Source organism: Lissotriton vulgaris, chromosome 3_1 (genome assembly GCF_964263255.1).
Source record: "Lissotriton vulgaris chromosome 3_1, aLisVul1.2, whole genome shotgun sequence".
NCBI classification, from domain to species: domain Eukaryota; kingdom Metazoa; phylum Chordata; class Amphibia; order Caudata; family Salamandridae; genus Lissotriton; species Lissotriton vulgaris.
The window spans coordinates 18,709,688-18,737,446 of NC_141689.1; positions in this window are offsets into that span (position 1 = coordinate 18,709,688).

The following is a 27,759-nucleotide window of genomic DNA, read 5'->3' on the forward strand; positions in this document are numbered from 1 at the left end:
CCCCATTGTTTTTGCCACCTCTTGTATCTCGATCCTACCAAGACACAAGATGGCAGCCGCTCCGGACTGTTTGGAATGTTTACAGACACCCGAGAGCCAATCAGCTTTACGCACGTGAACTCACGTAGCACACTGGTACGCGCCCCGGTGCGCATACCGGAGCGCTCTTATAGATATATATATTTTTTTAACCTAAATTACTCAAAATCCACTGGAGCACATATCTTTAGACATAGCAAAGGCACATCGGGCTACCAGTCCCTACAATTTTGCCAAGTTTGGTGGAAATCCATTCATCCGTTCGGGCTAAAAGTGAGGTCGACCGCCCTATGGAAATTAACATGGGGAAAACACGTTTTGGGACCCCCCTTTTATCTCAGCCCCCGCTTGACTAATCCCCCCCAAAGTTTCAGGTAAGGAACAGAGCGCCGCGAGGCAAATTTGAGGAAATTTTCAGGCAGATTCCTCAACCGGCGCCAAAGTTATTCACAATAGAATGTTGAGATTTTGTATTGAAAATAATCCTAACTATAACTACCTACTGGCGACCGCCAGTAGGTAATATATATATATACATATATATATATATATATATATATATATATATATATATTCAATACAAGGAAATGAATCGCTGCACACTTCTTGGATCTTCACGCAGTTATTTAATGGACACACAGTCCAGAGTTACACACTATGATCGAGGATCAGGTACACTGATTCACGATCCATTCCGCTCGCGCTTTGCACAATTGCGAGTAAATGCGAGGATATCCCATAACTCTGGGATCGCTTTCAGTGAAGTAACCTAATTTACACCCCGCTAGCAGGCGCGGCCCTCAAAGCGCGATTCAGTTCGAGCAAAACACTAGGGACAACTACAAGTCCCAGCATGCCCCATGATAATTAAAGTGGCGTGCATCAGTATAAATATAGAAAGCAAAAAGGGACTATTCACAATTACTACCGTGACCAGGAACTACGGTTGGAAACGCGTAGGAGTGTGGCACGTTTGAATAAATATCTGCGTGAAGATCCAAGAAGTGTGCCGCGATTCCTTTCCTTGTATTGAATAATTCTTGAGACACTGTCCTGGTCTCAACGCTGGCACCCACTGAACAATGCTCCCGCTGCGACAGGACAATTTGTTTTGCTCATATATATATATATATATATTACCTACTGGCGGTCGCCAGTAGGTATATATAGTTAGGATTTTTTGTCTATGGGACTTTTGAAAATTCTATGTCTAATAACTTTGGCGTTTGTGGAAGGAATCGGCTGAAATTTTCAGGAAAATGGCACATTTTGTTTCTGAGCAGCCCCTGAAAATTTAGGGGGTTTCGTCAAGGGGGGGGCTGAGAAAAAAGGGGGGTCCCAAAACGCGTTTTTCCCATTCATTTTTCCATAGGGCGGTTGGCCTCACTTTTAGCTCGAACGACTGAATGGATTTGCACGAAACTTGGCAAAATTGTGGGGACTGTTAGCCCGATGTGCCTTTGCTAGGTCTCAATATATGTGCTCCAGTGGATTTTGAGAAATTAACGTTTTAAAAAACAGATATATCTGTGACAGCGTCCCGGGTAGCGCTCCGGTTCGCGTACTTTTCGCGTAACGGAACTTTGCGAAGCGAAGCTGATTGGCTCTCCGGTGTCTGTCAACATTCTAAACAGTCCGGAACGGCCGCCATCTTGTCTCTCGGTAGGATCGGGAGACAAGAGGAGGAGAAAAACGAAGGGGGAATTTAATGAAAGGGGGCAAGGTAGACCCCTCTTGACCCCCTAGAAATGATGTTGGGGTTATTAAAGGGTCCCGTGGGGCAAATAAAAAAAAATGATTTTTCGCGGTAGAAGCGCTTCCCCGTTCGCGAACCGGGTCGCGAACCGGGTCGCGAAACGGGAATTCGCCATTTTGTGTTTCGTTTTAATTAAATTACAAGATGGAGGAAAAACAATGTGAGAAATGGGTATAAGGGGGTACGGGAGACATATCCTGACCCCCTATGTTTTCTGAGGGTAGCTGAGGATGCTCATATATGTTGATACATGTCTTCCAGCTGCTGCGCGTGAGCAGATTTTTTTTTCTGCTGCGTGACGTCTGTTAACGTTCGATTCGAAGGAAATCAGGAAGTGTTGACCGCCATTTTGTCACTGCGAGTAAATATATTGTTAAAAATAATTGTTATAAATTAATCCATATTGATAAACATTGTCTGCGCCATCTTGTCTTTTTTCCAATGCCACACTTTTGTCGTGCACGGCAGCCATTTTAGATGCCTTGACCAGACCCACTCTCTGCACGCCGCCGATCCTCAGCATGGCTCCCCACCCTCGCAAGCATCTCCCCCACGCACTGGTCACCCCCGCTCTCTCTTTCATGCATGGGCCATAAACCTCCCTCCATCTGCGCTGCTCTTCCCTAAGAATCACACCCTGTGCCCGCCCGACACCTCCCTTTCACCCTATTCACTACCGCACCCTCTGACACTCCTCTTCCTCTGTGTCTGATTGTCCAGGCCGGTCCCAGGCTATCACCTAGCCCTGCGGATGTAGTTTATGGCCCCAACTGTAAAGAATCACCCCTCTTCAATGGAGTTACAGTAGATCAAGGCCCCCACCCCATGAGATCTGTCACACCACACGCGTTCCGACTATCTGATAACGATCCTGAATTGTGATTGGGGAGGGGATTCTCACTGTAAGGGTGTGTGGGACCGAGCCTGAAGTGGAAGATTCCAGGGATGCCTTTTTGTACATCAAAGTCTTCACAATTATATGTCACATTAAAAATATATAGCACTCCAACAAAGTAGTAGGATTATAACACTTTAATAACTTATAAATATATACAACGCTCCAACAAAGTAAACACGTTAAAAAAAATGTAAACAACTATTTACATGGCAGCCTTCTGCAACAACCATCTCAAAGCAACAATGGGCTTCTTTGGTCTGTCTGTTAGTCAGCAAAATCCGTCGGCCTGTGAGGTGGCGTCAATAGCGGTCCGTTGTGCGAATAGGCCGAAGGCAGCACAACGCGCCGAGATCCGGACGGCACCCAGGTGGTGTCCAGTAAGTTGCCGCACTGGTCTGGCCATCCTACAATGCTGTGCCAAAAAACGGCGTGGGGCGCCCCGGGTGGGGGGGGAGGCGGCGCGAACGGGCCTCCCCAGGTGGAGGCTTCTCTGCTGCAGTGGGGCGCCCCTTAGCGTTTCAGTCGCCATTCAGCTGTTTAGCGCCCGCTTTTGCGGCACTGTGCCTCAGTCGCCATTCAGCTGAGTTGCGCCCGCTCTTGCGGCTACAGCGTCTCGCCCACCATCCAGCTGAATTGCGCCCACTCTTGCGGTGCAGCGATAGGCGGCTGCAACAGGACTCTCAAAATGGCGGCCGGCTCTTTGGATTTGGGCCTGGTCCACTAAAATGGCCCTGGTACACCTTGGAACTCGGACGCTTGCCTGCTAGGGCATGGGCCCCATTCCCGAAAGCGTCCCCTCTTTTGACTGATTGTTCTTGTTGCCTATCTCTTCTGTTGTCATTTAACGGAACCTTTTTGGACTGCCGAAAGGGGTTCTGGTCCGACCGCTGGTTGGTGGAGACATTTTGACTATATCCTGGACCTGCCCGGCCTCGCCCAAAATGGCGCCGGTATAAATGGGACTCGTAACTCCTTGTTGTTTACTGGTTGCCCAACCTTGATATCACGAGATACGTATGCAGTTTTGAAGCACATGTCGGGCGGGGACGAGTACGGATTGAACATTTGGACATCCCTATTGATATTAAGTTCTGATGTGTTATTGATTACTGTACTATTGAAAATTCAAATTAACGTCACCCATGGTACTTGCCCGCAAATGTATATCTAGATAATTTTATTGTAACTGTCCCTGTCGTACTTTAATTATAAAATGTACGTCCACCGATTCCGCAACTGTTAGACACCTTAGTTCTTGCAACCTAATGGCCCGCCCGTTACGTTCTTCTACAGTGTAAATGTCCCCTCATCATATACGATTACAGTTTGCTCCGTGGCCGGCCCACTTGGTTATAGGCCCATATTTGTATACTGACATTTTCACAATAAAGGTTTTTAAAACAAAACATGGTAGTAGTACCTAGATTGGTAAAGTTTTGAATAGCCACTGTTTTCGAATCAGTAAAAGGCAAGTGAAATAAAGCAGCCCGATTACATGACGGTTAAAAGGTATAATACGCAGGAACGCAGTAAAGATAAATGGTCAATGGCTGTTGTGTTTTCCACTCCTGCAACATAAAGTGATCGATAAGAATCCGATATTCATGCCTATCAGCGACTAAGACAGCAGGTCGAGCCTCTTTTGTTCAACGGCTCCCTCATGGGACGAAGAAACGCCCTTTTTCTCGAAATAGGAATATTTTACTTGCAGGACAGTTGTAAATTTCCCAGGAAAATACATTAGCCTGGAACATTGTTAGTGATGAACTGTAAATGCATCTGGGTCCTTTGCTTTACAAGTCAGAGTTAGAACAAAAAAGGTGGGGCTTTCATCATTTGGGAAACAAAAATGTTCGAAAGCAATGAAAAGTGTTCTTTTTAGGTCATATGACCAAGCCTTCCATCATTATAAAAACAAAAGTAAAATGAACCAATGAAAAGTTTTATTAACAAGTCACATGACCTGTTATGCTTACGTTACGCGCTGCGCACCGTGCCCTGGATCGCTTCCGGGAAGCTGCGCCTCACGCACCGGAGCACTTCCGGGTGGGCTAACGCTGCGCGTCATATGACGCATTACGCAACAACGCAGGTCCAGAATATAGTCAAAATGTCTCCACCAACCAGCGGTCGGAACACAACCCCTTTCAGCAGTCCAAAAAGTTCTGTTGAATGACAACAGAAGGGACAGGCAACAAGAACCATCAGTCAAAGAGGGGTGGGCAAGTTCTTCTCTACCGAGTCACGTTGGGGCTCCACCGGAACTGATCGAATTGGTAGTCTTCAGTGTTTCTGGATGTTTCAGACTGAAGCTGGCGTCAGCATGAGAGCACCACCATCTCGTGGCTACGTCGTGGCCATTCTGCGAGCAATCATGGCAGTCGCTCCCCACCGGAAGTCTACGGGAGTCGGGGGTCCCGGTGACTGTTGTAGAATCTTCAAGGCTGAGGGGACTCTTTTGGGAATGGGGCCCATGCCCTAGCAGTCAAGCGTCCGAGTTCCACGGTTGCCCAGAGCCATCTTTGCAGGCCAGGCCCAAGTCTGTGGAGCCGACCGCCATTTCGTGAGCTCCGTAGCAGCCGCCTGTCGCTGTACCGCAAGATTGGGTGCAATTCCGTTGGATGGCGGGTGAAACGTTGTAATAGCAAGAGCAGGCGCAATTAAGCTGGCCGAGCGAGGCACTGTGTCGCAAGAGTGGGCGCAAGTGAGCTGGTCGAGTGAAGCGCTGGGGTGTAGCTGAGAAACCTCCACCTGGGGAGGTGGGGGAGGCTCGTTCGAGCCGCCTCTCCCTTCTAGTGCACCCCACGCCGTCTCCTGGCGCAGGTATATGTGATGGTCGGACCAGGGCACCGCAGGACATGTCTTCAGGTCAAATGGATTGTGGGACAAGGTGTGGAGCAGGCGCAATTATCTCGGGGCCTCCTTCAAGCGGTTCAGGGAGGCACCGCATCACATTGTTTTCCAATGCAGTCAGGTCCACAAAAAGCCCCCACTTACTTTGAGAATAGTGAAGCTGCAGCAGGTGCAAATAAGCTTCAGACAGTGTTACAAGCGCTGCTCGGAACCCTCAACTATGGCACCCAACATCCAGGACTTATGCCATTTGTGCAAGGCAGGGACATCGAAGCATCTCAGGGACCAAGCAACATACCATATCCAGAGTCCTTACCACAACCTCTGCCTTCCTTCATACCTAGTTATTGTTTTTTCACTCCCACTCCAGGCTTTTAGTCTGTGGATGGAAAACCATGAACCTACACTCACCTATGAAAATCTTACTATTGATGGTTGATTTTGAGCCACAAACACAAAGGGTTGTTTGGATCGATGTTGCAGCAGGCTGCCATGTAAATTGATATTTAATAAAACGTTTTACCCTGTTACTTGTTGATTTTGAGCCCCAAATACAAAGGCTTGTTTGGATCGATGTTGCAGCAGGCTGCCATGTAAATAGTTATTTAATAACACGTTTTACCCTGTTACTTTGCTGGTGTGTTGTATATATTTATAATATTTGCATAGGGCTTGTCGTTATTTTGGGTGGGGTGGGCGGCGGAGCCGAGCTGTCTTGCAGCCCTCATGGTGTCGAGCTCAGTTCCTCTCACTAGTTTCGTATTTCTCATGAGGGGTTGTTCATAATGTTTCTATTTTAGTGAGGTCAAAAAGAGATCCCATTAGTGGCCTACTGATTTTGCTTGATTCCTTTTGTTTTTTTAACGATTTTTCACTATCTACAAAGACTAAACAGAGAATTGCGACTCTGTGCTCGTTTGTAAATAGAGAATGAACCAAAGAGAACCAATTCCAAAACAATAAATGCTAGGATAACAATCAATCAAATGGAGAGGGAAGCAGGCACGATGGATTACAAGGGGGTCAAAGGCCTGCGTTACCTACCCTTCACTATCTGCAAAGAGAGAATACTCCTAAAAGAAAAGGGGAGGGGGGGCAGCGTTCAAAGCACATCAGCGTGCATAAACACGAAAATGTTTTTACCTACCATGTACTTGACATTTTAAAGCTTTTGATATTTGCTATTAAAAAACCATTGAAATTCACTGAAAAAACCATAGGTTATAGACCATATATAGTTAGGAATTACCATTTACAAAACCTTGAAAATTCACTGAAAAAAACATGCTTTATAAACCATATATAGTTAGGAATTAGCATTTACAAAACCTTATTTTACTCACACAAAACCATTGAAATTTCATATATAGTTAGTTGCACTATATATCGCGCACCCGCAATCCACCATATATTACATCATTCATGACATGATCAGTGACATCACTGATGACATCTCAAATGACATCACTGATGACATCACTGATGACATCTCATTTGACATCACTGATGACATCTCATTTGACATTACTGATCACATCACTGATGACATCATTCATGTGATAATACGGTGAACCTCTTCAGACTCTAATATAATCTTAGATACACTCAGAGTAAATAGACACTCACAGACTGTCACTCATCCATGGAGTTACTCACACACCTAGTCAGTCATGCAAAGAATCAATCACACTTCCATTTCCTCAACTATACAGTTATACCCACCTTACTTATTCAAACATATACTAACACATATTTACTCTCCTATACAATCCCTGATACAAGTTCACAATGATCCATACAGCCACTCACAAATTCACTGGCTCTTATGCAGAGTTATTTATATATGTCAACTCTCACATGTACTGTGTTTTACATATGTACTTACTTTGACATGTAGCACTGAGATATCCATTTACTCACCAATACACTCATGCACACAGTCAACCGCCCATACAGCTGTTTCCACATGTACTTTTGAACCCATACATCTAGTGAATCAACTGCTCACACATCTATGCACAGAGTCATACACCTCCCAGTCACCCACACACACACTCAGTCTCCCATACAAATACTTGGACAACCAATCAATAACCCATATACTTAATTATAAAGCTACTGATCAACACATGCAGCAGTTTACAGAACAACAGATATAATGATGCACAAATTAAGACAGTTTAGTCACTAACCCATGCACTCAGTGAGACACATTTAAACACTAACTCATACAGTCAGTCATGCACCTACTAAATCCTTCATCCAGACACTTATACATCCACTCATTTTTCAATATGTAAGACATATTTTGACTTTTCAGAAACATACAGTCACTGGATGTTGTCATCAGTGATGTCATCAGTGATGTCATTTGAGATGTCATCAGTGATGTCATCAGTGATGTCATCAGTGATGTCACTGATCATGTCATGAATGATGTAATATGAGACATGATCAGCAGTGGATTGCGGGTGCGCGATATATAGTTAGTGCAACTATATATTACCTACCAGTAGGTATATATAGTTAGAATTTTTTCTCTATGGAACTTTTGAAAATTCTATGTCTAATACCTTTGGCGTTTGTGGACCGAATCGGCTGATATTTTCAGGAAAATGGCACATTTTGTTTCTGAGCAGCCCCTGAAAATTTGGGGGGGTTCTGTCAAGGGGGGGCCGAGAAAAAAGGGGGGTCCCAAAACGCGTTTTTCCCATTCATTTTTCCATAGGGCCTTTGGCCTCACTTTTAGCTCGAACGGCTGAATGGATTTACACGAAACTTGGCAAAATTATCGGGACTGTTAGCCCGATGTGCCTTTGCTGGGTCTCAATATATGTGCTCCAGTGGATTTTGAGAAATTAACATTTAAAAAAACAGATATATCTGTGACAGCGTCCCAGATAGCGCTCCAGTTCGCGTACATTTCGCGTAACGGAGCTTTGTGTAGCGAAGCTGATTGGCTCTCCGGTGTCTGTCAACATTCTAAACAGTCCGGTGCGGCCACCATTTTGTCTCTCGGTTGGATCGAGAGAAAAGAGGAGGAGAAAAACGAAGGGGGAATTTAAGGAAAGGGGGCAAGGTAGACCCCTCTTGACCCCCTAGGAATGATGTTGGGGTTATTAAAGGGTCCCGTGGGGCAAATAATAAAAATTTGATTTTTCGCGGTAGAAGCGCGGGTACGGGAGACGTATCCTGACCCCTTATGTTTTCTGAGGGTGGCTGAGGAGGCTCATATATGTTGATACATGTCTTCCAGCGGCTGTGCGTGAGCGTTTTTTTTTTTTTTGCTGCGTGACGTCTGTTAACGTTCGATTCGATGGAAATCAGGAACTGTTGACCGCCATTTTGTCACTGCGAGTAAATATTTTGTTAAAAATAATTGTTATAAATTAATCCTTATTGATAAACATTGTCTGCGCCATCTTGCCTTTTTTGCAATGCCACACTTTTGTTGAGCACAGCAGCCATTTTAGATGCCTGACCAGACCCACTCTCTGCACGCCGCCGATCCTCAGCATGGCTTCCCACCCTCGCAACCATCTCCCCCACGCAGTGGTCACCCCCGCTCTCTCTCTCATGCATGGGCCAGAAACCTCCCCCCATTTGCGCTGCTCTTCCCTGAGAATCACACCCTGTGCCCGACCGACACCTCCCTTTCACCCTATTCACTACCACACCCTCTGACACTCCTCTTCCTCTGTGTCCGATTGTCCAGGCCGGTCCCAGGCTATCACCTAGCCCTGCAGATGTAGTTTATGGCCCCAGCTGTAGAGAATCACCCCTCTTCAAAGGAGTTACAGTAGATCAAGGCCCCCACCCGATGAGATCCGTCACACCACACGCGTTCCTACTATCTGATAACCATCCTGTATTGTGCTTGGGGAGGGGATTCTCACTGTGAGGGTGTGTGGGTCTGAGCCTGAAGCGGAAGATTCCAGGGATGCCTCTTTGTACATCAAAGTTTTTACAATTATGTGTCACATTATAAATATATAGCACTCCAACAAAGTAGTAGGATTATAACACTTTAATAACTTATAAATATATACAACGCAACAAAAACAGTAAATACATTTAAACATTTTTTTGAAAAAAGAAGCAACAATGGTCAGTAGCTGTGTTTTGTGCGAATAGTCCCAAGGCAGCACAACGTGCTGAGTTCTGGACGGCACCCAGGTGAAGTTACCTGGGTGCCGCACTGGTTTTTGGTATCCTACAATGCAGCTCAGAAAAACGGCGTGGGGCGTCCCAGGGGGTGCGGGGGGAGGCCTCGTCAGTAGCAGTCTGTTGTACGAATAGTCCCAAGGCAGCAGAACGCGCTGAGATGTGGATGGCACCCAGGTGATGTCCAGTAAGTTTCCGCACTGGTTTTGGCATCCTACAATGCTGCTCCGAAAAACGGCGTGGGGCGCCCCGGGGGGGCGGCGTGAACGGGCCTACCCAGGTGGAGGCTCGTCTGCTGTACTGGGGCGCCCCTTTACCATTTCAGTTGCCATTCCGCCCGCTTTTGCTACACTGTGCCTCATCCTCCATTCAGCTGTTTATCGTCCGCTCTTGCGGCTACAGCGTCTCGCTCACCATGTAGTTAAGTTGCCCCCACTCTTGCGGTGCAGCGATAGGCGGCTGCCACAGGACTCTTAAAATGGCGAACGGCTCTTCAGATTTTGGCCTGGTCCACTAAAATGGCCCTGTGACACCTTGGAACTCGGACGTCCCCTGAGCCTTGAAGATTTTACAAAAGTCTTGGGGGCCCCCGACTCCTGCAGGCTTCCGGTGGGGAGCGGCTGCCATGATTGTTCGCGGAATGATCACGACGGAGCCAAGAGATGGTGGTGCTCTCATGCTGACGCCAGCTTCAGTCTGAAACATCCAGAAACAAGGTGGGGCTTTCATCGTTTGGGAAAAAAAAATGTTTTAATCCAATGAAAAGTGTTATTTTTAGGTCATATGATCAAGCCTTCTATCATTAGGAAACCAAAAGTAAAATGAACCAATGAAAAGTTTTATAAAGAAGTCACATGACCTGTTATGCTTACGTTACGCGCTGCTATAAAAAGCGTAGAAAATCCGTTGGCACGTGAGGCGGCGGCAGTAGCGGACAGATGTGCGAATAGGCCGAAGGCAGCACAACGCGCCAAGATCCGGATGGCACCGAGGTGGTGTCCAGCAAGTTGCCGCACTGGTGTGGCCATCCTACAATGCTGCACCGAAAGTCGGCGTGGGGTGCCCCGTTGGCCTGTGAGGTCGCGTCAGTCAGTGGGGGCTGTTTGAGGATCTGACTGCATTGGAAAGCAATGGGATGCTGTGCGTCGCCCCAAAGATGGAGGCTCCTCGGCTGCAGTGGGGCGCCCCTTGGTGTTTCACTCGCTATCCAGCTGAGTTGCGTCCGCACTTGCGGCTACAGTAGGCCGAAGGCAGCACAACGCGCCGAGATCTGGATGGCACCGCGGTGGTGTCTAGCAAGTTGCCGCACTGTTGTGGCCATCCTACAATGCTGTGCCGAAAGTCGGCGTGGGGTGCCCCGTTGGCTTATGAGGTGGTGTCAGTAGCGGACCGATGTGTGAATAGGTCGGAACCAGCACAAGGCGCCAAGATCCGGATGGCACGGAGGTGGTGTCATAGTTGAGAGTTCTGAGCAGTGCTTGTAACACTGTCTGAAGCTTATTTGCACCTGCTGCAGCTTCACTATTGCCCTGGTGTGGCCAAAGATCGCCCATGACATAGGCGGCCGGCTCCCGAGGTCCGGCGGAACTTTTTTCCTTTTCCTTTCTGCATCTTGTCCCACAATCCGTTTGACCTGAAGACACGACCAGGTCCCTGAATGTGTGCAGGGGGACGCTATTGATTGAATCAAAATGGCGGCTTCACACAAAGCTGACTCAAGCGTTGCTGCTGATGCTATACAGACAAAAACTGGTTTCCAGTTTGTACATTCTTCAGGATTTTTCCATCCAAGGCTGGTTGAGAGTTTGTAAAACAATGGCTTTAGATCTTGCCCTCCCCTCTTTTGACTGTTGGTTCTTGTTGCCTATCTCTTCTGTTGTCATTTAACTGAACCTTTTTTGACTGCCGAAAGGGGTTCTGGTGCGACCGCTGGTTGGTGGAGACATTTTGACTATATCCTGGACCTGCCCGGCCTCGCCCAAAATGGCGCCGGTATAAATGGGACTCGTAACTCCTTGTTGTGTACTGGTTGCACAACCTTGATATCACGAGATACGTATGCAGTTTTGAAGCACATGGCGGGCGGGGATGAGAATTGATTGAATATTTCGACATCCTATTGATATTAAGTTCTGATGTGTTATTGATTACTGTACTATTGAAAGTTCAAATTAACGTCACCCATGGTACTTGCCCGCAAATGTAAATCTAGATAATTTTATTGTAAGTGGCCCTGTCGTATTTTAATTACAAAATGTACGTCCACCGATTCCGCAACTGTTAGACACCTTAGTTCTTGCAACCTAATGGCCCACTCGTTACGTTCCTCTACAGTGTAAATGTCTCCTCATCATATACGATTCCAGTTTGCTCCGTGGCCGGCCCACGTGGTTATAGGCCCGTATTTGTATACTGACATTTTCACAATAAAGGTTTTTAAAACAAAACATGGTAGTAGTATTTACATTGGTAAAGTTTTTAATTTTAGTCACTGTTTTCGAATCAGTAAAAGGCAAGTGAAATAAAGCAGTCCAATTACATGACGGATAAAAGGTATAATACGCAGGAACGCAGTAAAGATAAATGGTCAAGGGCTGTTGTGTTTTCTACTCCTGCAACATAAAGTGATCAATAAGAATCTGATATTCAGGCGTATCGGCGACTAAGACAGCAGGCCAAGCATCTTTTGCTCAACGGCTCCGTCATGGGACGAAGAAACGCCCTTTTTCTAGAAAAAGGAATATATTTTACTTGCAGGACAGTTGTAAATTTTCCGGGAAAGTACATTAGCCTGGAACATTATAACATATATGTTTAAGAAAAAATAATGTTCGAAAGCAATAAAAAGCGTAATTTTTAGGTCATATGACCAAGCCTTTCATCGTTAGAATAACAAAAGTAAAATGAACCAATGAAAAGTTTTATATACAAGTCACATGACCAGTTATGCTTACGTTACGCGCCGCGCCCCGGATCGCTTCCGGGAAGCTGCGCTTCGCGCACCGGAGCACTTCCGGGTGCGCTAACGCGGCGTGTCATATAACGCATTACGCGACAACGTAGGTCCAGAATATAGTCAAAATGTCTCCACCAACCAGCGGTCGGAACACAACCCCTTTCAGCAGTCTAAAAAGTTCTGTTAAATGACAACAGAAGGGACAGGCAACAAGAACCATCAGTCAAAGAGGGGAGGGCAAGATCTTCCCTACCGGGTCACGTTAGGGCGCTACCGGAACTGATCGAATTGGTAGTCTACAGTGTTTCTGGATGTTTCAGATTGAAGCTGGCATCAGCATGAGAGCACCACCATCTCGTAGCTCAGTCGTGGCCATTCCACGAGCAATCATGGCAGCCGCTCCCCACCAGAAGCCTTCGGGAGTCGGGGGCCCCCAAGACGTTTGTAGAATCTTCAAGGCTCAGTGGACGCTTTCGAGAATGGGGCCCAATCCCTAGCAGACAAGCGTCCGAGTTCCAAGGTGTCCCAGGGCCATTTTAGTGGACCACGCCCAAATCTGAAGAGCCGGCCGCCATTTTGAGAGTCCTGTGGCAGCCGCCTATCGCTGCATCGCAAGAGCGGGAGCAACTCAACTACATGGTGAGCGAGACGCTGTAGTCGCAAGAGCGGGCGGTAAACAGCTGAATGGAGGAAGAGGCACAGTGTAGCAAAAGCGGGCGGAATGGCAACTGAAACGGTAAAGGGGCGCCCCACTACAGCGTGTCTTCAGGTCAAACGGATTGTGGGACAAGGTCCAGAATGGAAGAGTCATCAAAAGGCAAAAAGTTCCGCCGGACCCCGGGAGCCGGCCGCCTATGTCGGGGGCGATCTTAGGCCACACCAGGGCAACACGACTTGGGGAGGGGGCAGGAGCCAAGCGCCCCCTCCCAGTCCGCGCCACCACACTGTATGTTGAAAATCTGAAGCCATCGTTCTACAAACTCTCAACCAGCCTTGGATGGAAAAATCTTGAAGAATGTACAAACTGAAAACCAGTTTTTGTCTGCATAGCATCAGCAGCAATGCTTGCTATCAGAGTGCATGAGTTTCATGCTCGATCGATTGAGCTAGCCGGATCAGGCAACAAAAAGTATAAAATAGTTATGTAAATAGTTATTTAATAAAATGTTTTACCCTGTTACTTTGCTGGTGTGTTGTATATATTTATAATATTTGCATAGAGTTTATCGTTATTTTGGGCGGGGTGGGTGGCGGAGCCGAGCTGTCTTGCAGCCATCATGGTGTGGAGCTCAGTTCATCTCACTATTTTCGTATTTCTCATGAAGGGTTGTTCCTAATGTTTCTATTTTAGCGAGGTCAAAAAGAGATCCCATTAGTGGCCTAATGATTTTGCTCGATTACTTTTGTTTTTTTACACGATTTTTCACTATCTGCAAAGACTAAACAGAGTATTGCGACTTTGTGCTTGTTTGTAAATAGAGAATGAACCAAAGAGAATCAATTCTAAAACAGTAAATGCTTGGATAACAATCAATCAAATGGAGAGACAAGCAGGCACGACGGATTACAACGGGGGCAAAGGCCTGCGTTAACTACCCTTCACTATCTGCAAAGAGAGAGTACTACTAAGAGAAAAGAGGGGGGGGCAGCGTTCAAAGCACATCAGCGTGCATAAACACGAAAAAGTTTTTTCCTATCACGTACTTGACATTTGACAGTTTTTGATATTTGCTATTAAAAAAACATTGAAATTCACTGAAAAAACCATAGGTTTTAGCCCATATATAGTTTGGGATTAGCATTTACAAAACCTTAATTTACTCACACAAAACCATAGAAATTCGCATATATATTTAGATGCAATAACTATATATCGCGCACCCGCAACCCACTGCGCACCGGGGATCGTACCAGGGAGCGTACTCTGGTGAAAAAAAGTGAAAAAAGTTAGAGAAAGATAATCAATTTGAGTGATCAGAGGTAGGGTAGCTCTGAAAAGAGCTTTTGGGTTCTGTGGCTGATTTAGGTACCTACAAGTAGGTTCCAATGCACAGTTTTAAATTCAGGAGGAATATTCTATTCCCCTCATCTGAGAAGTGAACACCATCTCCTCTGTAGATATCTTGCATGTTGAAACGCAAGTTATTGTTGTATATTGAACCCATTCCATAGTCTCTCATGTAAGCAGAAACAGATTTATTCACATGTGTCCATGCTTTTTCAAATTGTGGACAAAATTGGTTGGACCAGTTCCATTTCTGTCTTTGACATATATTGGAATATACCAAGCCAGTTTGTGGAAAAAAGTGTCATCAATTGATCAAAGGTGTCCTTTAAAAGCATTTCCAGACCTACCCCAGTTAAAGTGCCCAAGTCATTTACTCCACAGTGCACTATTAAGAGGTCAGGGTTTGGCAGATGCAAAAATGTTTTCACCAATCGTATCAATTGGTGACATCTCAATCCTCTCTGGCGAATCCACTTGATTTCCACATTTGTTAAATCAAGGTTGTGAACATTTCTGCTAGTTGCATACCTTTGAGCTCAGTGGATGTAGCTATGTCCAATAATCCACACAGAACACATGATGAGAGAAGGTTTTGGTGCAGTCAGATGAAGTGTGGGAATGAAATGGCAGTTGGAATAGTAGGAGTTTACAAAAAAATAATTGTGGAGTTTCACTCCTCTTGAATCACAAGCAATGATTGGTGGATTCAGATAGTTGAAAACTAAAAGTTAGGGTGCATGGTTGTGTTTTGTGAAAGAAGCAATTTGAATGGTTAAGAAAAAGTCAATTAAAGAAACATTTCATCGGATAAGCTGGTGTATTGAGAGGTCAAACATCCTTGCTTAGTTCATTTGCAACATTGTAGAATAAACTTTTGAACCTGAGAGTTCAGTAAGGAGGGAGTTGCTATGGTAACAGATAGAAAGGGCTGAGGGGGGGAGGGTTTTGGTTTGAAAATAGTGAGGGAAGAGTTTTGATTGGTTGAAATGAGGCATATCTGTGTAGAATTAGAGGTTTTCTGTGCCAGTCATGGTTGCAATGTGTGGAGTGCATACCTTTTGCTCTGCTAAAGAAGAATTGGTGTGTGTGTCTAACATTGTTCTCTATCTCCCAAAGCAAGGTAAGAAATGTAATTTAGATAGAGACTTGTAAGCTCTATTGAGAAGATTTGGAAGCGAAACGCGGTCGGACAAGGGATGCCTCTGCGTAGTCTCCCGTGACCCGGAACCTGGACTCCACCCTCGTAATGGCGATGGCGGGATGCTAGCTGCTCTGGACCGGAGCTCCCTGCCTAAAGGCTAAGCAGACTAATCCCTCGAAAAAAGGCATTGGATATCGGGCGGAGGTTTAAAAAAATAAACGCTGAGAAAGTTGCTGCTGCTGCAGTTTCTGTCACCACGTGTATCTGGACGGATTGTGGAGTGGAGTGTCTGTTATACAGGAGGTTATACAGGAGGTGCCTCGCAATATCAGCTACCAGGCGCGCTGTTGGGGAGCTCAAGCATATTTCTTTTACCTTCTGCCTTTGAGGTGAGCGGCTGTTGGGCTGTTTGGGGTGGTAGCTACTTGTGGACTGCAGACTGTAGATTGCTATGGACATTAGCCGCCCCCTGAGCCTGCTATAGCAACAGATCTCTGGACCAGGACCAGGGTGCACCACCCGGAACTTGACAAAACCCGGTGCAGATTTATTTATTTATTTTTAATTTATGTTTTTCTAAACGCTGAAATAACCTTGGAATCTGGGGGTGAAGGAGAGAAGGGGGTGAAAGAGTAAAAAAAGGAGAGGCTGCAATGGGTAAGCCCATGAAGGAGGAAGAGGACGTAGTAAAATTAAGTAAAGTCGAAATGGCCGCTCGTTCAAAGGCAAGGACTCGACTCGCTCAAGCCAAAAAAGCTACACGTAAGGCAGCCAAAGAAGAGAAAAGCAAAGACAGGATTAGAGAGGAGAACTCAGCTGAAGACACTACGCCGGCATCCTCAGAGGATGAACTTTCTCCCCCCTCTCCCTCCCTGCAGGACAAAGGGCACAGGAAAATAGCCATAGAGGGGTGTAAAAGTTTGGATTCTATGGATCAACCCGAGGCAGAGGCTCAAGCACAGAATCCCACTCCTACCCCTACCCAGGTCTCGTCTTAGCTCCATCTCAGGCAACAGAGGAAAAGATGAAGAGTGATAGTGGAGGAAAGGAACTGAGGAACTTCCCTCTATTTGCTAAAAAAAACCTCCCCCGAAATCTCTCCCGCCACCTCCTCCACAATCTTCTTTTGTCTCCATTGACATTGTTGACCTCAGAGATTCTGCTCTAATGGAGGGTGATGATCAAAGACCCGAGGCTTTATTGATATCTGCACCGCAAATCCCCTACATAGCAACAAAGGAGATAACTATGGAAGGGGAGACTCGACAAAATGAAATATCTGGAGCAGAAGAGACAGAAGATTCTAGTCTACCCAGATCGGAAGCAAGATATCAGTTTGATATTCGTGAGATGTTAAACCTGATCCTGGACAAAATCCGGGAAATAAAGAACAACCAGCAAACCGAGATAGCTGCTCTCCACGCCGGATGGATAAATTGGAAGAGTTATGCACGGCGCTCCCAATCAGAGTTCAAGAGTGTGAGACCTGTCTGCTTCTTTCGGGGTGTCCTCTCACAACTATGATTTATTTTGTCCCCTTTGGTCTCCGAGTGTTATTATCTTTTTTTTTATGTCCACCCAGATTTTTGGTTGTCAGCATTGACTGTGGGGCTAGGTGTTCCTTGAGTAGGACGTTGTACCTTATCCTTGAGGCCTAGTCATCTACCTGAAAATTTAGTGAGATCCCTGAAACCTAAAATGGAGTCCATCAACTGACATAACGGTCACCCTAACCAAGCTGACCCATTGAGTTGCCTGAGGAAGGTTCTGGAACCAACTGCCAAGTTCCAACGGACTAGGGTCAGCCTATAAAAGGACCGTACTCAGGTGGCCATTTTGTGTAAGCCTGTGACCAGAGATGTAGCAGTGACCAGTGAGGAGAGAGGTGAATTACAGAGGAGAGAGAGTTGCACCAGTAGGGACCCACTTGTCCTGTGGTCGACTGTGTTCTACTTGGAGTTGACCCCCCTTGGATCCGACCGAACGCCACTGAGTCCAAGTGTCATCTACGCACCTGGACTTTCACCTCAAAGGCACCGGAAATTCCCTTGGTGTACTTTGATCATAGCGGGGGTTCATAAACCCCTGGGACGCTCCGGTCAACATTCAACTTAATTGCCCCTTTTGAAACGGCATTAACGTGAAGAAGGAAGAGGAGCTGAAATTACAACCGCTGTGTCTGCCCTCACAGCAGACGAGGCACACTTACCGAGTCAAAGGAAGAGTAGCCTGTAGCAGCGGTCGAGGAAGAGATCATCCGTCCCACTTGGAAACACCTGAAGCAGCATTGGTGTATCTGAGGGCCGGAACTTCTGCGAAACTGTAGTGATGGAAGACGGACCAACGCCAGCGAAGGCGGGGCTGAGGAAGAGCTTCTGAAGAAGAGCCGAGCGACATCGGTGAGGGCGGTCCCACGCAGAGGAAGGTACAGCGCTCACACTGGTGAGGAGATCGGGAGGAGTGGTGACGCACGCTGTCAATACCGCCGGTGGACGTCCCGCCCTTGACCTGTTCGCTGTGGAGAAGTATCGCATGCCGACCCCCTGACCTCTGAGGTGAGGTGGTTCCCGAGACTGTTTCACCCAAACTGACGAACTCCGGCAGTGACGAAAGTAAGCTGGGGCATTGCTGGGGAGAAGGGTGCGATCGGTTCTTGGAGGAGCAGTGCTTGAAAGGGGTGACGGGCGATTCCCGTGTGAACTAGAAGCCGGCCAGAATATTTCCCTGAACTTGACTTTCACAATACGAGTAAGCCAGTAGAGGACCAAGCCTGATAAATATGAGGAGAGTGAGAGGAGCGAGTGGAACTCGTAAGGGGCTGTGGGTTAGAAAACCAGGAGTTGTGGGGAGATAGGCACAATCTCCATCATAGGGAAGTGTATAGATACCATCCTGCAATCTGAGGTGACAGTGTAATCAGAACCTACTAAGCTGCCTAAATGTCAGCGGGGGTGATGTTACTGGGGCCGAAGTGAAATGTGATGTTAATTTGCCTATTCTTTCCTAGTGTAACAGCCGTGCCAACCCTTGTGAAGTATTGTGTACAGTGAATGTTAAAAGTGATCTGAACCTGAAGCAGTGGGGGTGAAGTATACTCTGGTTCCTTCTCGGGAATCATTTATTAATCTTTCTGGAAGCAACTGAATTGTATTGATTTCTTTAAAAAGTAGAAGGAGGGTCATGTAAGTTGAAATTGCAACGTGTAATGTAACGAAACGTAAGAAGTGATAAGAATTGCATTCATTTGAAAGGTGTTGTACTAATGTATTAAGAAAGCTATCAAACCAAAGAGAACAGAGTCCATTTTTATAAAGTACGAACCGTATTTTCCTAACAAGGTGTAGTGTCATTTTTGGAATGGATGGGCGCTGAGTTCCTGAGAGGTTTTACGCAAGCTTACACATTTAGCCTTTGGAAATAGTCTTCCCCTCTGTGCCATACTACCCACGTGTTGGCTAGGAGACCCCTAGGTCTAACATATTGGTGTTTCAGCGGTGGGATACTACTTGTGCTTGTGTATACCTTGCAGTAATTCAGGGTGCACCATAAACCTACACCTGGAGTTTTCTCCAAGCGGTCTCCCAAATTTATATTTTGATTTTCCAAATTTACTCCTGGTGGTGGGTGGAGGTTATCCTCAGAGTACGCTTCTTAGTTCTCTCCTGTGTGCCCATTTGATCCCATATTTGAAAAATGGAATTAAACCTTGAAGAGATAGAGACCTACACTGTGACCCAACTTAAAGAGTGGTGTCAACGACAGGGGGTGTTCTTCAAAAAAGGTGCCAAGAAAAACGAGTTACAGACAAGCGTGAGGGCATGGGTGGAAGCTCATATAGAGGAGGAACGGGACACAGAAGAGAGTGATAGAGACACTGTCCTTGAGACAGCAATGCTGTACCAAACTGAAGGGGGGAATCTGCTGACAGGTCCCAGGACACTTTCAAGGGAGGGCAGCAGTGTCTCAGTGAGGAGTTTTACTGACGCCGAGCTGGAAGACAGGAGGAACGAGAGGAGACTGAAATTGGAGTTAGCTAAATTAGAAATGGAGCGGGAGGACAGGAGGTTGGCCCACAAACGAACAATAAAGGAGCTAGACCTTCAAGCCTTAACACTAAGGTCCCCTAATCCAAACAATGGTGGCAGCGAAAACAAAGAAAACACCAGAGAACCCAGACCCTATCAACCCAAGGATGTTATTGCTAGTTACACCCCAGGTGATGACATTGCCAAATGCTTAGCCACATATGAGGTCTCTTTAAGGGCTCATGGGATCTTAGAAACCCACTGGGGGGGTGGGCTGTATAAGTATATGCCACCTGCTGGCAGGGATACCTTGTTGGCTCTGGAGTGGGATGAGCAAACTCACTACCCTACAATGAAAGTGGCGCTGGTGAAAAAGTTTGGACTTACCCCCGAAAAATATAGACAAAAATTTAGGGGAAGTCATAAATTAAGTACCCAGAATTGGGTGGATTTCTTAGATTACGCAAAGAAAGCCTTGGAGGGTTGGGTGAAAGGCAGCGAGGTAGGGGATTATGGAGGTTTATATAACCTCATACTCAAGGAACACCTGGTGGACAGCAAGCTGACCAGCCCCAGAAAGCTTGCTGAGGAGGCGGACATCTGTGCTAGTACCCGGGTGTCCACGAAGGGGACTGGAGGGGATTCCCATAAGACTGGACAGGGCGCCCCCCAGAAGAACGAGGGGGAGATAACAAAAGGGAGTTCTCAAAAGGTCCACAAAATACTTCACAAGGAAGGGGCAGAGGTTTCATCCCTAAGGTTAACCAACCCCGCAACCCTAATCCTGGCCAAAGCCAGCAGCCAAGGGTTGTACATTGCTTCGAGTGTGGTGGTGTGGGACACTATAAAGGAGACGTGAGATGCCCAAAAAGACCACCCCCTCCCACTGGAGGAAAAGCCCCGGGAATAACTAGTGTAGTGCTCAGGGAGGAGATGCCTTTGGATAAGGGAGGGGAGCGGGCGGGTGTCACTTTAGTGTCCCTCGGGGATAAGGAGATGGTGCCAAAGACCCATTTGCCCTCAAATACTACCAAGTATGAGCAGTGGGTCACCATCAATGGCCATAGAGGGGAGGCTCTGAGAGACATAGGAGCCAGTATGACTATGGTGAGGAGTCAACTGGTGTCTCCGGAGCAGGTCATCCCAAATGTACTCCATCCCGCTGTGATGGCTGACAGCAGATTGGGCCACTATACCGTGGCCGAAGTACCCTTTGAGTGGGGAGGGGTTGCAGGTTCACTTCGAGTTGCCGTAAGCCCTGCCGTGCCTGCTGATTGCCTGTTAGGAAATGATATGGAGCACAATGCTTGGAGGGAGGTGGAATACCGGACTCATTCTGAGATGCTGGGTACACCTGACTGGGCCTGTGTCAGCACAAGGTCCGCGACTACCCGGAGGGGGAGTTCGCTTACGCTGGAGCCTGGAACAATGGCCCAGCCTGCTGCCAGAGAAGAGAAGGACAGTAGGCAGGAGGAACCTGCCTCAACGTCTCTACCTCGTGAGATAGATAGGCCACCTGCGGAGGTGGATCTGGAGTCCACGGAGGAGGATGTTACTTCCCTGGAGAACCTACCCATCCCGGCTGAGTGGCATGTGGAGGGAGGACCATCCGAGAGGAATTCTGCAAAGCTTAAAAGGAGTGTCCTACTCTTGAGGGGCTGCGGCAACAGGCCAAAGCCCAGGCAGCAGGGAACATTGTGGGGAACTACCAGATTTACTGGGAGGATGGACTCCTCTACAGTGAGGCCAAGGCACCCGGACATGGTTCCTCCAGGGCCTTGGTGGTCCCTCAATGTTTTAGAGCCTTTCTACTAGAACTGGCTCATGAGATACCCTTGGCGCGAAACCTAGGACAGGACAAGACCTTTGCCCGGCTTGTCCCCCACTTTTACTGGCCTCGGATGAGAGTGGCATCTGATACCTACTGTCGGACGTGTGTGTCTTGCCAAGCCAGTGGGAAACAGGGGTGAAGCTGAAGGCTCCCCTGGAACCACTCCGCGTCGTTAGCACCCCCTTCGAAAGGGTGGGCATCGACATTGTAGGGCCATTGGATCCACCAACTTCAGCTGGTCACAGGTTCATCCTGGTTCTAGTGGATCATGCCACACGGTACCCAGAGGCAATTCCTCTGAGGACCATTACTGCACCTGCAGTGGCAAGGGCCCTGATGGGGTTCTTTACCCGAGTGGGTTTCCCCAAGGAGGTTGTGTCCGACAGGGGGACCAACTTCCTGTCAGCTTATATGCGGGCTATGTGGAAGGAGTGTGGTGTTACCTATCGGTTTACCACTCCTTTCCACGCACAGACCAATGGTCTTGTGGAAAGGTTTAATAAAACCTTGAAAGGCATGATAAGAAGTCTGCCTGAGAGCCTGCGGAGGAAATGGGACGTCCTCCTTCCCTGTCTCTTGTTTTCCTACAGGGAAGTGCCACAGAAGGGAGTGGGCTTCAGCCCCTTCGAACTTAAGTATGGGCACCCTGTAAGGAGTCCTCTCAGCCTGGTGAAGGACGGATGGGAAAAGACTCCCAGGAAGCTTCCCCAGGACGTGGTGAGCTACATGCTGGCCTTCCGGAGCCAAATGGCCAAGTTGTGGAAGCAAGCTTCTGACAACTTGGAAGCCAGCCAAGCAGTAATGAAGGAGTGGTATGACCACAATGCTCACCCAGTGGAACTGGAGCCTGGACAAAAAGTGTGGGTGATGGAGCCTGGAGAGCTAAATGCCCTCCAGGGTTGTTGGACAGGCCCCTTTGAGGTATTGGAGAAAAAGGGTAAGGCCACTTACTTGGTGGACCTTAAGACCCCGAGACAGCCCCACCGGGTGCTGCATGCCAATCGCCTCAAGCCACACCATGAGAGGCCCGAGGTTGTCTTAATGATGGTGACCGATGGAGCAGAGGAAGAGGAAAGTGAACCTCTCCCTGATCTTTTCTCGTCTCAAGAGAAGGATGGGTCGGTGGAGGGAGTGATTCTCTCACCATCCCTGACTCCTGAACAGCAGAGAGATTGCCGCCAAATCCTGGAGCAATTTTCTTCACTGTTCTCCCTTGTCCCGGGTAGAACCCACCTGTGTACCCATGATGTTGACACAGGAGACAGCCCACCTGTGAAGTCTAAGATCTACCGGCTGTCGGACAAGGTGAAGGCCAGCATCAAGGGAGAAGTCGCTAATATGCTGGAGCTGGGAGTGATAGAACCTTCCAATAGCCCTTGGTCCAGTCCGGTGGTTTTGGTACCAAAAGCTGCCCCACCGGGCACCACACCGGAATTAAGATTCTGTGTGGATTACCGAGGACTAAATTCGGTAACAAAGACTGATGCCCATCCGATCCCCAGGGCGGATGAACTCATTGACCGGCTGGGAGCTGCCCAATATTTAAGTACCTTTGACCTTACTTCGGGGTACTGGCAGATCTCCCTTACTAATGGAGCGAAGGAAAGGTCAGCCTTCTCCACGCCTCAGGGTCACTACCAGTTCTGTGTGATGCCCTTTGGGCTCATGAACGCCCCTGCCACTTTTCAGCGGCTGGTGAACAAGGTCCTTTCTGGTATGGAAGCTTTTCGGCTGCTTATCTGGACGACATTGCTGTCTTCAGTAGCAGTTGGGAGGACCATTTGCAACACTTGCAAGCTGTTCTTCAGGCACTGCAGCAGGCTGGCTTGACGATCAAGGCCAGCAAGTGTCAGATCGGGCAGGGGTCGGTGGTGTACCTAGGCCACTTGGTGGGCAGAGGGACGGTGCAGCCCCTCCAGGCGAAGATTGAGGCTATCATGGCCTGGGAGCCCCCCAAGACTCAAACTGAGGTCCGAGCCTTCCTGGGCCTCACTGGATACTACCGTCGCTTTGTGAAGGGGTATGGCACCGTAGTGGCCCCCCTCACTGAACTTACTTCTAAAAAACAACCCCGACGGGTAGTCTGGACGGAGGTTTGTCAGCGAGCCTTTGTGCCTTTAAAACAAGCATTGTGCACTGCTCCAATACTCAGGGCCCCTGATTTTTCAAGAGAGTTCATTGTCCAAACAGATGCATCAGATTATGGCATTGGGGCAGTGTTATCGCGACTGAATGATGAGGGCGTGGATCAACCTGTGGTCTTCCTATCCCGGAGACTACTCCCCAGGGAACAGAGGTGGAGTACTATAGAGCGGGAAGCCTTTGCGGTGGTTTGGGCTCTGAAGAAGCTGCAACCATACTTATTTGGCTCGCACTTCCTGGTTTAGACCGACCATAGGCCTCTTCGTTGGCTGATGCAAATGAAGGGGGAGAATCCCAAGTTGTTGAGGTGGTCCATTTCCCTACAGGGGATGGACTTCCGGGTGGAACATCGGCCTGGAGAGAACCAAGTCAACGCAGATGGTCTCTCTAGGTATTTCCGCCTTAGTGATGAGAACTCCCAAGGGATTGGGTAGTTCTCCCCACTTTCAGCTGGGGGGGACGCGTGTGAGACCTGTCTGCTTCTGGGGGTCCTCTCACAACTATGATTTATTTTGTCCCCTTTGGTCTCCGAGTGTTATTATCTTTTTTTTTATGTCTACCCAGATTTTTGGTTGTCAGCATTGACTGTGGGGCTAGGTGTTCCTTGAGTAGGACGTTGTACCTTATCCTTGAGGCCTAGTCATCTACCTGAAAATTTAGTGAGATCCCTGAAACCTAAAATGGAGTCCATCAACTGACATAACGGTCACCCTAACCAAGCTGACCCATTGAGTTGCCTGAGGAAGGTTCTGGAACCAACTGCCAAGTTCCAACGGACTAGGGTCAGCCTATAAAAGGACCGTACTCAGGTGGCCATTTTGTGTAAGCCTGTGACCAGAGAGGTAGCAGTGACCAGTGAGGAGAGAGGTGAATTACAGAGGAGAGAGAGTTGCACCAGTAGGGACCCACTTGTCCTGTGGTCGACTGTGTTCTACTTGGAGTTGACCCCCCTTGGATCCGACCGAACGCCACTGAGTCCAAGTGTCATCTACGCACCTGGACTTTCACCTCAAAGGCACCGGAAATTCCCTTGGTGTACTTTGATCATAGCGGGGGTTCATAAACCCCTGGGACGCTCCGGTCAACATTCAACTTAATTACCCCTTTTGAAACGGCATTAACGTGAAGAAGGAAGAGAAGCTGAAATTACAACCGCTGTGTCTGCCCTCACAGCAGACGAGGCACACTTACCGAGTCAAAGGAAGAGTAGCCTGTAGCAGCGGTCGAGGAAGAGATCATCCGTCCCACTTGGAAACACCTGAAGCAGCATTGGTGTATCTGAGGGCCGGAACTTCTGCGAAACTGTAGTGATGGAAGACGGACCAACGCCAGCGAAGGGGGGGCTGAGGAAGAGCTTCTGAAGAAGAGCCGAGCGACATCGGTGAGGGCGGTCCCACGCAGAGGAAGGTACAGCGCTCGCACTGGTGAGGAGATCGGGAGGAGTGGTGACGCACGCTGTCAATACCGCCGGTGGACGTCCCGCCCTTGATGTGTTCTCTGTGGAGAAGTATTGCATGCCGACCCCCTGACCTCTGAGGTGAGGTGGTTCCCGAGACTGTTTCACCCAAGCTGACGAACTCCGGCAGTGACGAAAGTAAGCTGGGGCATTGCTGGGGAGAAGGGTGCGATCGGTTCTTGGAGGAGCAGTGCTTGAAAGGGGTGACGGGCGATTCCCGTGTGAACTAGAAGCCGGCCAGAATATTTCCCTGAACTTGACTTTCACAATACAAGTAAGCCAGTAGAGGACCAAGCCGGATAAATATGAGGAGAGTGAGAGGAGCGAGTGGAACTCGTAAGGGGCTGTGGGTTAGAAAACCAGGAGTTGTGGGGAGATAGGCACAATCTCCATCATAGGGAAGTGTATAGATACCATCCTGCAATCTGAGGTGACAGTGTAATCAGAACCTACTAAGCTGCCTAAATGTCAGCGGGGTGATGTTACTGGGGCCGAAGTGAAATGTGATGTTAATTTGCCTATTCTTTCCTAGTGTAACAGCCGTGCCAACCCTTGTGAAGTACTGTGTACAGTGAATGTTAAAAGTGATCTGAACCTGAAGCAGCGGGGGTGAAGTATACTCTGGTTCCTTCTCGGGAATCATTTATTAATCTTTCTGGAAGCAACTGAATTGTATTGATTTCTTTAAAAAGTAGAAGGAGGGTCATGTAAATTGAAATTGCAATGTGTAATGTAACGAAACGTAAAAAGTGATAAGAATTGCATTCATTTGAAAGGTGTTGTACTAATGTATTAAGAAAGCTATCAAACCAAAGAGAACAGAGTCTATTTTTATAAAGTACGAACCGTATTTTCCTAACAAGGTGTAGTGTCATTTTTGGAATGGATGGGCGCTGAGTTCCTGAGAGGTTTTACGCAAGCTTACACATTTAGCCTTTGGAAATAGTCTTCCCCTCTGTGCCATAATACCCACGTGTTGGCTAGGAGACCCCTAAGTCGAACAAAGAGGCAGAGGGGAGGATCTCTGTCCTCGAGGATCGTATGAATCTAGCTATGGGAGAGGCTAAGGAAGCAGCAAAGAAGAGGATCTTTATGGAGAACAAGATGGAGGAGTTCGAAAAATACTAACGAAGATCCAACTTAAGGATTGTGGGGGTTCCGGAAGAAACAGAAGGCTCTGATACTATCCAGAGGGTCAATTCCTTCATCCAGAAAGCAGTTCTACCTGAGTTTGAAGGAGACCTGACTATAACTAGGGCCCATCGAGTCCCGGCACAGAGGTTTGGAAATTCAACATTCCCGAGAACTATTTTACTGAACTTTGCAGACTACAGGATCAAGGAGAGGATTCTTTCAAAAGCCTATCAAAAGCCTATCAGCAACGCCAATTTGCTATGACTGAAACTATAAAATGTAGGATCTTTTCCGATATGACAGCGGCAGCAGAAAAAAGAAGGAAAGAATTTGTAAAACTTCTGCAGTTATTCAAAGCAAACGGTGCTCAAGCCTTGATTGCTCAGCAATCAAAGCTGAAAGTCCTGGTCAGGGGAAAGTTTTTTTTATTTTCGGATCTAGATGAGGCAAAATCTCTTTTGAAGGAGATTTCCTCAGGGGGTAGGGAGTGAAAATGTGGGGAAGGAATTTTCTCTTTTCCTTGTGTTTTCGCCTTTTTTCCCCTTCTTTGTGCAATGTTTTCATGTCTTCTCTTGGTATCTTGCAGGCAGGAGGAGGGTGGGAGGAAAGGGGGAAGGGAGAGAAATGCGAGGAAAAAAAGAGAAAAAAAAGGCGAGCAAAGGCATAGGGTGAACTAGCTCTTTATAAGAAATATTGTGAAAAACAGGGTGGGTCCAGTTAGACTGGTCACTAAGGGTGTAGAAAGAAGACACCCAGTTGAGAAGGAAGGGAGGGAGGAATGTGGTCTGCGTGGAAGTTCAGGGTGTTACCACATTCCTGGGGTGGGTGGGCCAAGGGGGAGGGAAATGCAGTAAAAAGGAACATAGGTAATGGATGTAACAGTTGTTTTTTTAGCATTAGGTATTTAACAAGGACAAGAAATTTCTCTCAAGATGAATCTTGATGTATGTAAGATCCTGTCAATTAATGTTAATGGTATGTTGAACAAACACAAATATGGGGCTCTCTTGAAGTGGGTAATCTCACTGAATCCTCAAGTGGTCTACTTTCAAGAGACACATCTGAAAACGAACGCCCGTAATTTGTTTATTCCGAGATATTTTAGTCAAGGTGTTTTTTCATCTGCAGGGGTTGCCCAGAGAGGGGTAGCAATTTATTTCTCTAGGAATCTACCCTGGGAGTTTATCCAGATCAAAAGGGACTCCAAAGGGAGGTGGCTTTGGGTTTCAGTTAAACTTCATGGGAAAGCTCTAAATTTTGTGAACTATTACGGCCCTATTCTTGATGAGGTTTCTGCTCTGAAAGGAATTTATGAGGTTTTAAGAGGTGTCCCAGGACAGATTATTTGTGGAGGGG